General features: G+C 49.0%; 1 protein-coding gene across 7 annotated transcripts in view; it reads left to right on the top strand.

The window, feature by feature from the left end:
* Positions 1-9,364: 9,364 nt before the first annotated feature.
* The window catches only part of ATF7IP (activating transcription factor 7 interacting protein), an 85,460-nt gene continuing 84,878 nt past the window's right edge, over positions 9,365-9,946 (top strand). For all 7 annotated transcript variants that reach the window (XM_071551932.1, XM_071551930.1, XM_071551929.1 and 4 more), the window contains exon 1: positions 9,365-9,511. The gene's annotated coding sequence lies outside the window, so the exon portion shown is untranslated. The remainder of the gene's footprint in view (positions 9,512-9,946) is intronic.

The raw sequence follows: 9,946 nt of genomic DNA, 5'->3' as shown, positions 1-9,946 counted from the left end.
AGGTGTTTGCGAGGGAATCAAAGCCCCTTCCACTCTGGGCATGACTTCTAATGAGTGTAAGAGAGAAGTTTGTTTATAGAGAAATCCTGCAGGAGCATCACATTAAGAAGACTTGGAAGACCATGGAAGAAGGAATTCTACATCTGAGGGAGATGGCAATGATGGAAGTGCTTTTTGGAAGGAGTGGGCAAACCAATAATGACCCTGACAAGGTCAGATGCACACCACATATGTGGTGGAGCCTTTCACACACAGGGCCAGCTGAATACACCGATTTCCTGGCATCCATGTATAGGGAAGAGAACCAAGAAACAGTGGGTGCTGTAGCAAATAAGCTCCGGGTATAGGAAGGCATGACCCACAGCCCACTGCAGGCCCGTATTTCTGCTGTAGAGACATTGGTTGCCAAGGTGAAGAATGAGCAGAGGAAATTTAGAGAGGAGATTAGAGCGGAGATTAGGGAAAGTCTCCAAGTGGCACCAGTGCGAATGAGAACCTCTGAAGTCAGAGCCAGACGCCCCCCAACCAGAGGAAGTGGACAGACCTCACGAACCAAGATGTGGTACTTCCTGGCCAAACATGGAGAAGACATGGGAAGGTGGGATGGGAAACCCACCCGTGCCCTTGCAGCCCGAGTACAAGAACTGAAGGAGAATGGAAGAAGGTCAGTGAGAGTAAGTGCAGTCCCAGTTTCCCATGGGCAAGAATCTGACCCACTGGAGGGCACCTCCCAGATGTACTCATTGAGAAAAGGTTCTGACTGCTATGACCAAGACCAGTGTTAGGGGGGCCCTGCCTCTAGCCAGGCAGAGGCACAGGACAACCGTGTCTATTGGACTGTGTGGATTCGATGGCCTGGCACATCAGACCCACAAAAGTATAAGGCTTTGGTTGATACTGGCGCTCAATGCACATTAATGCCATCAGGACATGTGGGCTCAGAAACTATTTCTATTTCTGGGGTGACAGGGGGATCTCAAGAGTTGACTGTGCTTGAAGCTGAAGTGAGCTTGGCAGGGAGAGATTGGCAGAAACACCCCATTGTGACTGGTCCAGCCACCCCATGTATCCTGGGCATTGACTATCTCAGGAATGGATATTTTAAGGACCGAAAGGGACATAGATGGGCTTTTGGAATAGCCACTGTAGAGACAGAAGGGATTGAACAATTGAACTCATTGCCAGGTCTCTCAGAAAGTCCTTCTGCTGTCGGACTGTTGAAAGTTGAGGAACAGCAGGTGCCAATTGCCACCACAACAGTGCACCGTCAGCAATACCGAACGAACCGCGATGCTGTGATTCCCAACCATAAGATGATCCGTGAACTGGAGAGCCAGGAGGTGGTCAGCAAAACCCACTCACCCTTCAACAGCCCCATCTGGCCTGCACGTAAGTCTGATGGAGAATGGAGATTGACTGTGGACTATCGTGGCTTGAATGAAGTTACCCCACCGCTGAGTGCCGCTGTGCCGGACATGCTGGAGCTCCAGTATGAGCTGGAGTCCAAGGCAGCAAAGTGGTATGCCACTATTGACATTGCTAATGCGTTCTTCTCCATTCCTCTGGCACCAGAGTGCAGGCCACAGTTTGCTTTTACATGGAGGGGCGTGCAGTACACCTGGAACCGACTACCCCAGGGGTGGAAACACAGTCCCACCATCTGTCATGGACTGATCCAGACTGCACTGGAAAAGGGTGAGGCTTCAGAACACCTGAAATACATTGATGACATCATTGTGTGGGGGGACACAGCAGAAGAGGTTTTTCAGAAAGGAAAGAAAATCATCCAGATTCTTCTGGGAGCTGGCTTTGCCATCAAATGGAGTAAAGTTAAGGGACCAGCCCAAGAGATCCAGTTCCTGGGAGTGAAGTGGCAGGATGGACACCGTCAGATTCCGACAGAAGTCATCAATAAGATCACAGCAATGTCTCCACCTACCAGCAAAAAGGAAACACAAGCCTTCCTGGGTGCCATAGGGTTCTGGAGGATGCATATCCCAGCATACAGTCAGATCGTAAGCCCTCTCTACTTGGTAACGCGTAAGAAGAATGATTTCCACTAGGGCCCTGAACAGCAACAAGCCTTTGACCAGATCAAGCAGGAGATTGCTCAGGCTGTAGCCCTTGGACCAGTCAGGACAGGCCCAGACATACAGAACATGCTCTACTCCGCTGCCGGGAATAATGGCCTGTCTTGGAGCCTTGGAGGCCGACCACTTGGATTCTGGAGCCGAGGCTACAGGGGATCCAAAGCCAACTATACCCCAACAGAGAAAGAGATCCTAGCTGCCTATGAAGGAGTCCAAGCCGCCTCAGAGGTGATTGGCACGGAAGCACAGCTCTTTCTGGCACCTCGACTACCAGTGCTGAAATGGGTGTTGGCAGGACAGGCTGCCTCTACACATCACGCCAGTGATGCTTCCTGGAGCAAGTGGATTGCCCTGATTATGCAGCGCACCCGTATGGGAAAACCAAATCGCCCTGGGATCCTGGAAATCATCACGAACTGGCCTGAAGGTGAAAATTTTGGTCTAGCGGATGAAGAGGAAGAGCAGGTGATGCGTGTGGAAAAAGCTCCACCATACAATCAACTGCCAAAAGAGGAAATACGCTATGGCCTTTTCACTGATGGCTCCTGTCGCACAGTAGGGAATAATTGCAAATGGAAAGCAGCTGTATGGAGTCCCACCCGACAAGTTGCAGAAGCTACTGAAGGAGAAGGTGGGACAAGTCAGTTTGCAGAGCTTAAAGCCGTGCAGTTGGCCCTGGACATTGCTGAACGAGAGAAATGGCCAAAGCTTTACCTCTACACTGACTCATGGATGGTGGCCAATGCTCTCTGGGGATGGTTAGACCAATGGAAAAAAGCCAACTGGAAACGCAGAGGGAAACCCATCTGGGCTGCCGATATATGGCAAGACATCGCCACCCGAGTAGAGAAGCTGATTGTGAGAGTCCGCCACATAGACGCACACGTGCCCAAAAATCGGGCCAATGAGGAACATCGCAGCAACCAACAGGCAGAACGAGCTGCACAAGTGAAAGTATCACAGATAGATCTGGACTGGCAGCACAAGGGAGAGCTGTTCCTGACTCGATGGGCCCATGATGCCTCGGGCCATCAGGGCAGAGATGCCACTTATAAATGGGCATGAGCCCGAGGGGTGGATTTAACCATGGACATTATCTCTCAGGTTATCCATGACTGTGAGACATGTGCTGCCATTAAGCAGGCTAAGAGAGTGAAGCCCCTGTGGTATGGTGGACGCTGGGATAAGTATAAGTACGGGGAGGCCTGGCAGGTTGACTACATCACACTGCCACAGACCCACCAAGGCAAGTGCTATGTGCTCACCATGGTGGAAGCAACCACAGGGTGGCTGGAGACACACACAGTGCCTCACACCACTGCCCGGAACACCATCCTAGGCCTGGAAAAACAAGTCCTGTGGCGACATGCACCCCAGAGCGAACTGAGTCAGATAATGGAATTCATTTCAAGAACAGCTTAGTTGCTACCTGGGCGAGAGAGCACGGCATTGAGTGGGAGTATCACATCCCCTACCATGCACCAGCTGCCGGGAAAGTTGAATGGTGTAATGGACTGTTAAAAACCACTTTGAAGGCATTGGGTGGAGGGACTTTCAAACACTGGGATCAACACTTAGCAAAGGCTACATGGCTAGTCAACACTAGAGGCTCTGTCAATCGAGCCAGTCCTGCCCAGTCAGAACCCCTTCAGACTATAGATAAAGTCCCCGTAATACACCTGAGAGGTATGCTAGGGAAAACAGTCTGGATTAACCCTGCCTCAGGCAAAGGCAAACCCATTTGTGGGATTGCCTTTGCTCAAGGATCTGGTTCCACCTGGTGGGTGATGCAGGAAGATGGAGAGACACGATGTATACCTCAAGGGGAACTTATCTCTGGGTAAACTACTCATATTACTGTATCTGTAAACATTTAAATGTTTGAAAAGTTTAAGTTTGATGTAGAGTATTGTCATGGGAGAGAATTTAGGGATAATGTTGTAGTTGGGAATTATTATGTAAATTCTCTCCCCTGCCACTAACTGTCCATGCCATTAGTTAACAAAAAGAGGTACCATCTTCTTCTTGATCGGTTGGGTGGGGGCAGGTTGTCTCTTTTGGTTTTGGGGACATTTTTTGACTTCTAGCTCGGCTGAACGCGGAGCGGGGTGTGTGCTGCTGAGGAGGGAAGCCATTTTTTCTCCTGCTCCTCGTTGCTGCTGGCTGCTTGCTGTTGCTTCTTGGGGAGTCATTTCTTCTTGCCACGGCTGTTCTCCTGGTTCCTGGGGACCCGGCCTCTGCTCCAGTCTCACCGCTACTTGCAGCATCACAGCCTGCCCGCCCCGGCTGGGGCAGCGACCTGGGAGAGAGAACTTGCAGCTGCTTTTCCAGGACACGCAGCGGTTCATCCCTTCCAGTTTTCCTTCTTCATTTGGGACAAGAGACACAGAGAGAGAGACAGAGTTCATCTGGGAGCTCACCCTGCCGCCAGCCGGGCTGTGACACTGATACTGCCTATAACTTTTCTCCAGGAGGAAACCTGCTGGTTTGGGGGGGGGTTGTTGTTTTTTTCTCTTGAGGTGTTGGGGAAGCGGTTTGCTCTGGTCTGTTTACATATATATATAGATATATCAGTTAAGAACAATTATCCTTCTTGTATCCATTGTCTGATTAAAGTTCCTTTCCTAAATTTGATAAAGAGTGGTGTGATTATTGTGGAGGAGGCCCCCTCCCTCCCTCCTCCGCTTGTGGGTAAACATTTTGGTTTTTCCCCTCAAACCAAGACAATCCTGTATTCATTACATTCCAGACATGTTCAAACAGATTTCTTCCAAGAGGTTAAAACATATTCCTGAGGAGGAAACATATAAAATATTTACATTTTTTTATCAGATTCTAAAAATATTTCAATGTGTTGCATAAAAATTAGGGAGACACATGTTCATACAACTGTGTAATCTGGAGATCAAGCACCCTGCATCTAAGAAGTATTGAGTGAGTTAAAACTGAGCACTAGTTTCTCAACCTGTACTGTAATAACCATGTTACTTTGCAGGATATTAAAAAAATTATATGAAAAAGGATTTTTAAAAATAATCTGTTTTCCTTCATCAGAAAGTTATCATGTAAATCCTTTATCAGTGACATTTTAAGCCTTCAAAGTGAAATTCTTGAAGACCCAAATCATATTATAGAGAAGTTAAGGTTGGAAAGCACCTCTAAGATTAAGTCCAATCATTAACCAAACACTGCCAAATCTCAAGTTATGTTGTCAGATAGGGATTTATTTTTCTCACAAGAAATATTTCTGGTAATGAAATTACTTTCTGGTATTATGGCATTTATTTTGCCCTGTGTATGAATTGTTTGTAATCATTTCATCCTAATAATATGGAAGAAATACTTATTAATCTAGTAATTTACCAAAGAACAATTAACATAAATTTCAGCGACTCCAAAGTGTCATCTATTTATCAAGATGACCTCTTTAAATACACATTTTCCAGTAATTATTTAAAAATTAAATGTATCAATAAAATTACTATTCTTTCTTTTTTCACTCTTGATAAACATTTCTTATGATCATGGTTTTGTTTTCATTAAAAGTCAGTAGTTGTCTTTATATAAAAAGTACATTTTCATACTGACAACTGTACCTTCTTTTGTGCATCACTTTCCTTTTTTCCTTTTATCATTCCCTCTTGTGACTCTGTGATGTCTTCATCAGCAATTATTAAATCATATGGGAAGAGTTAATATTTTGGAAATATCATGGTGTTAAGTATCATATTTCTAACACAATCTGACATACAGAGAGAAGGACTGTGTAATCAGCTTTCTAGTGATATGTCATTCATAGTTTGGGAGCTGTCCTATAATAGGAAAATGGAACGTTGTATGCAGACTTGAAACCTTAAGTTCATTGGAGAATTGAGAATTCTCCCATGAGGAAGCTGGAGACCGCAGTGAAGTCTCCCCTCAGTTTCCTCTTCTCCAGGATAAACAAAGCCAAGTGACCACAGCTGCGACTCACAAGCCTTTCCCTCTAGGATCCTTCACCACCTTCATGGCCCTCCTTTGGACACTCTCTAATAGCTTTACATCCTTCTTAAATTGTGGCACCCGAAATTGCACACTTGACTTAAGGTGAGGCAACAGCAGTGCAGAGCAGAGCACAACAATCACCTCCTTTGACTGGCTGGCAATGTTGAGTTTGATGCACTGCAGCTCACAGTTGGTCCTCCTGGCTGCCAGGGCACGCTGCCAACTCATATTCAACTTGCCATCAACCAGGACCCCCAGGTTCCTTTCCATGGCACTGGCCTTCAGTGTTTTGTTCCCCAGTCTGTCCATGCATCCAGAGTTGCCCTATCCCAGGTGCAGAATCCAGCACTTGCCCTTGCTAAAACTTCATACAGTTGCTGATTGTTCACTCCTCTAATTTGCCTCTGCCCTCAAGGGAGTCAACAGCTCCTCCCAATTTACTGTCATCCACTAACTTAGTATGCCTTTGAGTCCTGCACTCATGTCGTTCATGAAGATGTTAAAGAAAACTGAGCCTAAAATGGATACCTGAGGAACCCCACTAGTGACTGGCCATCAGCCTGATACAACTCCTTTTACTACATTCCCTTGGTATCTGTAATCACAGTCTACACAGTAATCATTGAATTTGAAGGTGATTTGGTGATCAACAGTATAATGATCACAATCAACAGCATCCCATCTCTTCTAGTAGTAGTTGATGGGTCCCCGTCCCATTAGTTGCTGATCAAATTGTGTCCTTCCAGCAAATGGAGACAGATACTAGACCTGACAAAGAGGACTTTTGAGGCACTCAGATTTTCAGTAATATCTTTTCTTCAGAGATCCAAGAAAGATTTTTGTAATCCTTCATTTCTTAGTGTATTTCTGTATTTTCTATTTATTTGTTAGGAAAAAAAATAATGCTACTGGCAGCAAATTCATACCTCTATGCAGTTTTGACAAACTGTATTTTTTTAGGTAAATAAAACCATCTTAACTCTCCCTTTAAGTGCATGAATTACACTGCACTGAACAAAACTGTGTTGCTGCAATGACTTCCATACTAAGCTAAGTTTGAAATAATGCCAATTGTTATTCAAAGACTGTACTAACACACAGTCTTCTGAAAATATGCATCTTTTAGCCACAAAGCCTTCACTCCTGATTGTCTCCCAAAGGATGTATATGCATGGTCTCTGCAAAAGTGCTTACCAGCAGTGAAATTTCAAGTTAAACAACCGACACAGCTAGGAACTTCTCACTTCTAGATAGTTCTAGCCTTTTCTTTCTGAAATGCCGTTGCTTAAACCTCAGAAAACTCAAACTTCAAAGTCATGTATCCCTTTTTCTAAGACTGTTGCACTGTAGCTCAACAATGCCAGCTGTGAAAGTTTAAGACATTATGGTTGCAAGTTTCTGCCATGCTTCCTCTTAGGAACTGTCATACCTGTAGCTAAGACAGATAAGCAAGATGTATGTTCCCATTTCAGCAGTTCAGGTTTCAGGCTAGTACCACTTCTTGAAGCCCTGTTGCAGATGTGATTGCACAAATGTATAGGGACATGTATATGTTTCCTTTCTCCATTTCTGGCTGTGCAATGAAAACATGTAGCAGCGAGGTCAGGCAAACCACTGGGAATGGCAGCAACCTAAACCACTGCCCCTCAGTGTGTTGAGGAATACATTCAGTGCAGGTAGCTCTGTGTGCAGCTGCAGTGCCAGCAGGAGATTGAGCTCTGGGTGGCAGGAAATGGCTGGAGTCCCAGGCAAGAGGCCATGAACTGGTGTTGAGCCTTGACATTAACAAAGGGCGGGAGAGTCCTGTGGCACCAGCTGGGTGACTGGACACTCAGAGACACAGTAGGAAGCAGTGATTCAGCTGGAAGACCCCAGACTATCGTGCACATAGACTGTGAGGGTCTGAAAGCCCATGTCCCTCCTTGAAGGCATCAACTCAAGCTTTTATTCTGTTGTTGCATCATTATTAAATTATTTTTAGGATCCAGATGTCTGAGACTCTACTCTGAGAAACCTCTGGTCAAACTGGTATGGAAACCTTGTCTGATGTGATAGTGTGGTGAGTGTACAGAGTCAAGTGGGGTACCTGTTGGCTCACTGGAGCTGCTCACAGTGAAGGGGCTTTGGTCCTGGCTCAGGTGTTCTAAGGGTGACTGCCAGACTGGCTCCTGCATGGTCAGACAGGAAAGTTTCCTTCACCAATTCACCACACCCTCTTACAACAGCTGTGTCATAAGTACAACTGTTTCACAACATACAGGCACAGAGCAACCTGTTGGCTAGCCTGGTCTGAATGTGACAGAAGAGAATTTCATATTTAGCTTACTCTTGAAGAAAATAAATGAAGATGCCATTTTTTACACCTTCAGTAAGAATAATGTGAACTTTATTTGCCTTAACAAGGAGGGAATGGGACTCTCCATTACCAAGTCAGTAGGTGACTGGTACATGACTCTAGCACTAGATTAGCACAGGCAGGACACTTCTGCCAAAAAGTCTACATGTGTCCTCCTGTGCTCTTGTGCCTTCCTGTATACTTGCTCTCTCTGCTAGACGTGACCTGCACCTCACAGGAGAGACCGGCTGCTGGCAAAGGTCATTCCTGCCTTTGGCTGTGGTTCAAAGGGCACCAAGTTTTGGCTCAGATCAAAGCAGGTCTCATGGTGTTCTGCCCTCATCCCTGAGGCAGAAATGGAGAGTGGGAAATGACCACTTGTGGTTGAAGTGCAGCTCACCCAGGATAACCTGGGTGCCAGCCAAGCCTTCGGTTTCCTTCCACTCTTGAAACTCAAAGCTGGTTACTGAACAACCCCAAACACCTGAGCTTTGGCTAGGCACAGCCATAGCCCAGAAGTGAGACAAGAGGGGCAGCAAGGGACCAACAGCAAGTAATTCACAACACTGATAATGCAGCCTGGCGGATCTCAGGAGAGCTTTCAAAGGTGTCCCAGAGGCTGCAGAGCCTCGCAGCCCAGGCCTGACGTGGCCGGAAGTGGCAGGAGGACAGGAAGAGTGGGAATGCCGGAAGCGAGGCAGGGAGGGCGGGGCATTCGCGGCACCGCCCTCCGGGCTGCCGCAGCGCCCCCTGGCGGCCGAAGCCGCCGCGCGTCCCGGCCCCGCAGTGCGTCCTGTCGACCGCGCCGTCCGCGAGGGGCGGGGCCAGCGCTCATTTCAATATCTCGCGGATGGTCGGCGCTGCGATTGGCTGGCTCTGAGGCAGCCCCCACCGCCGGCCCCCCGTGCCAACGGAGGGGGCGGGGCCAGCCGCGAGGGGGCGGGGACATGGGGCATTTGCATAGCGGCCCGGCGCGTGCGACGCGGGGAGGCGGCGTCGGCGCCCGGAGCGGGTTCCGAGTTTGAATCCGCGGCGGCAGCAGCGCGGGCGGGAACGGCGGCGGCCGCTGGGGCAGGAGCTGCCGCGGAACGCGGGGCCGCAGGTAGGGCGCGGGCGCGCGCGCGCTCGGGCCGCTGGGGCCGGGCTGGGCTGCGCTGGGTCGGGCGTTGCAGCGCTCGCTGCCCCGCGGCGCGGCGGCGGCAGCAGCGCGCATGCGCTGCAGGGGTGCAGCCCTGCACACACGCTGCATGGGAGCACGTGACGCGGCTCCAGTGCAGCGGCGGCGCGCATGCGCTTTACCGCTGCTTTCGCGCCTGGCGGCGGCGGCGGCGCGGCGACAGGTGGGTCCAGCGGGGGCGCGCGCCGGACACCGGACGGCACCGGGCACGCGCTTGAGCGCGGCCCGCCTCGACGAGGTAGTGGCGCGTGTTTGGGTGGGACAGGTGCGCGCCTGCCCCTCGAGAGCCTTCCCTCGCTCCCTGCCGGAATTGGGGTGGCGTGGCCTGGGTGGCGCTGTGGGCCACCAGGGAATGCCCAC

This window comes from Pithys albifrons, chromosome 3 (assembly GCF_047495875.1).
Source record: "Pithys albifrons albifrons isolate INPA30051 chromosome 3, PitAlb_v1, whole genome shotgun sequence".
Lineage (NCBI taxonomy): Eukaryota > Metazoa > Chordata > Aves > Passeriformes > Thamnophilidae > Pithys > Pithys albifrons.
This window is presented reverse-complemented; position numbering and strand designations above follow the sequence as displayed.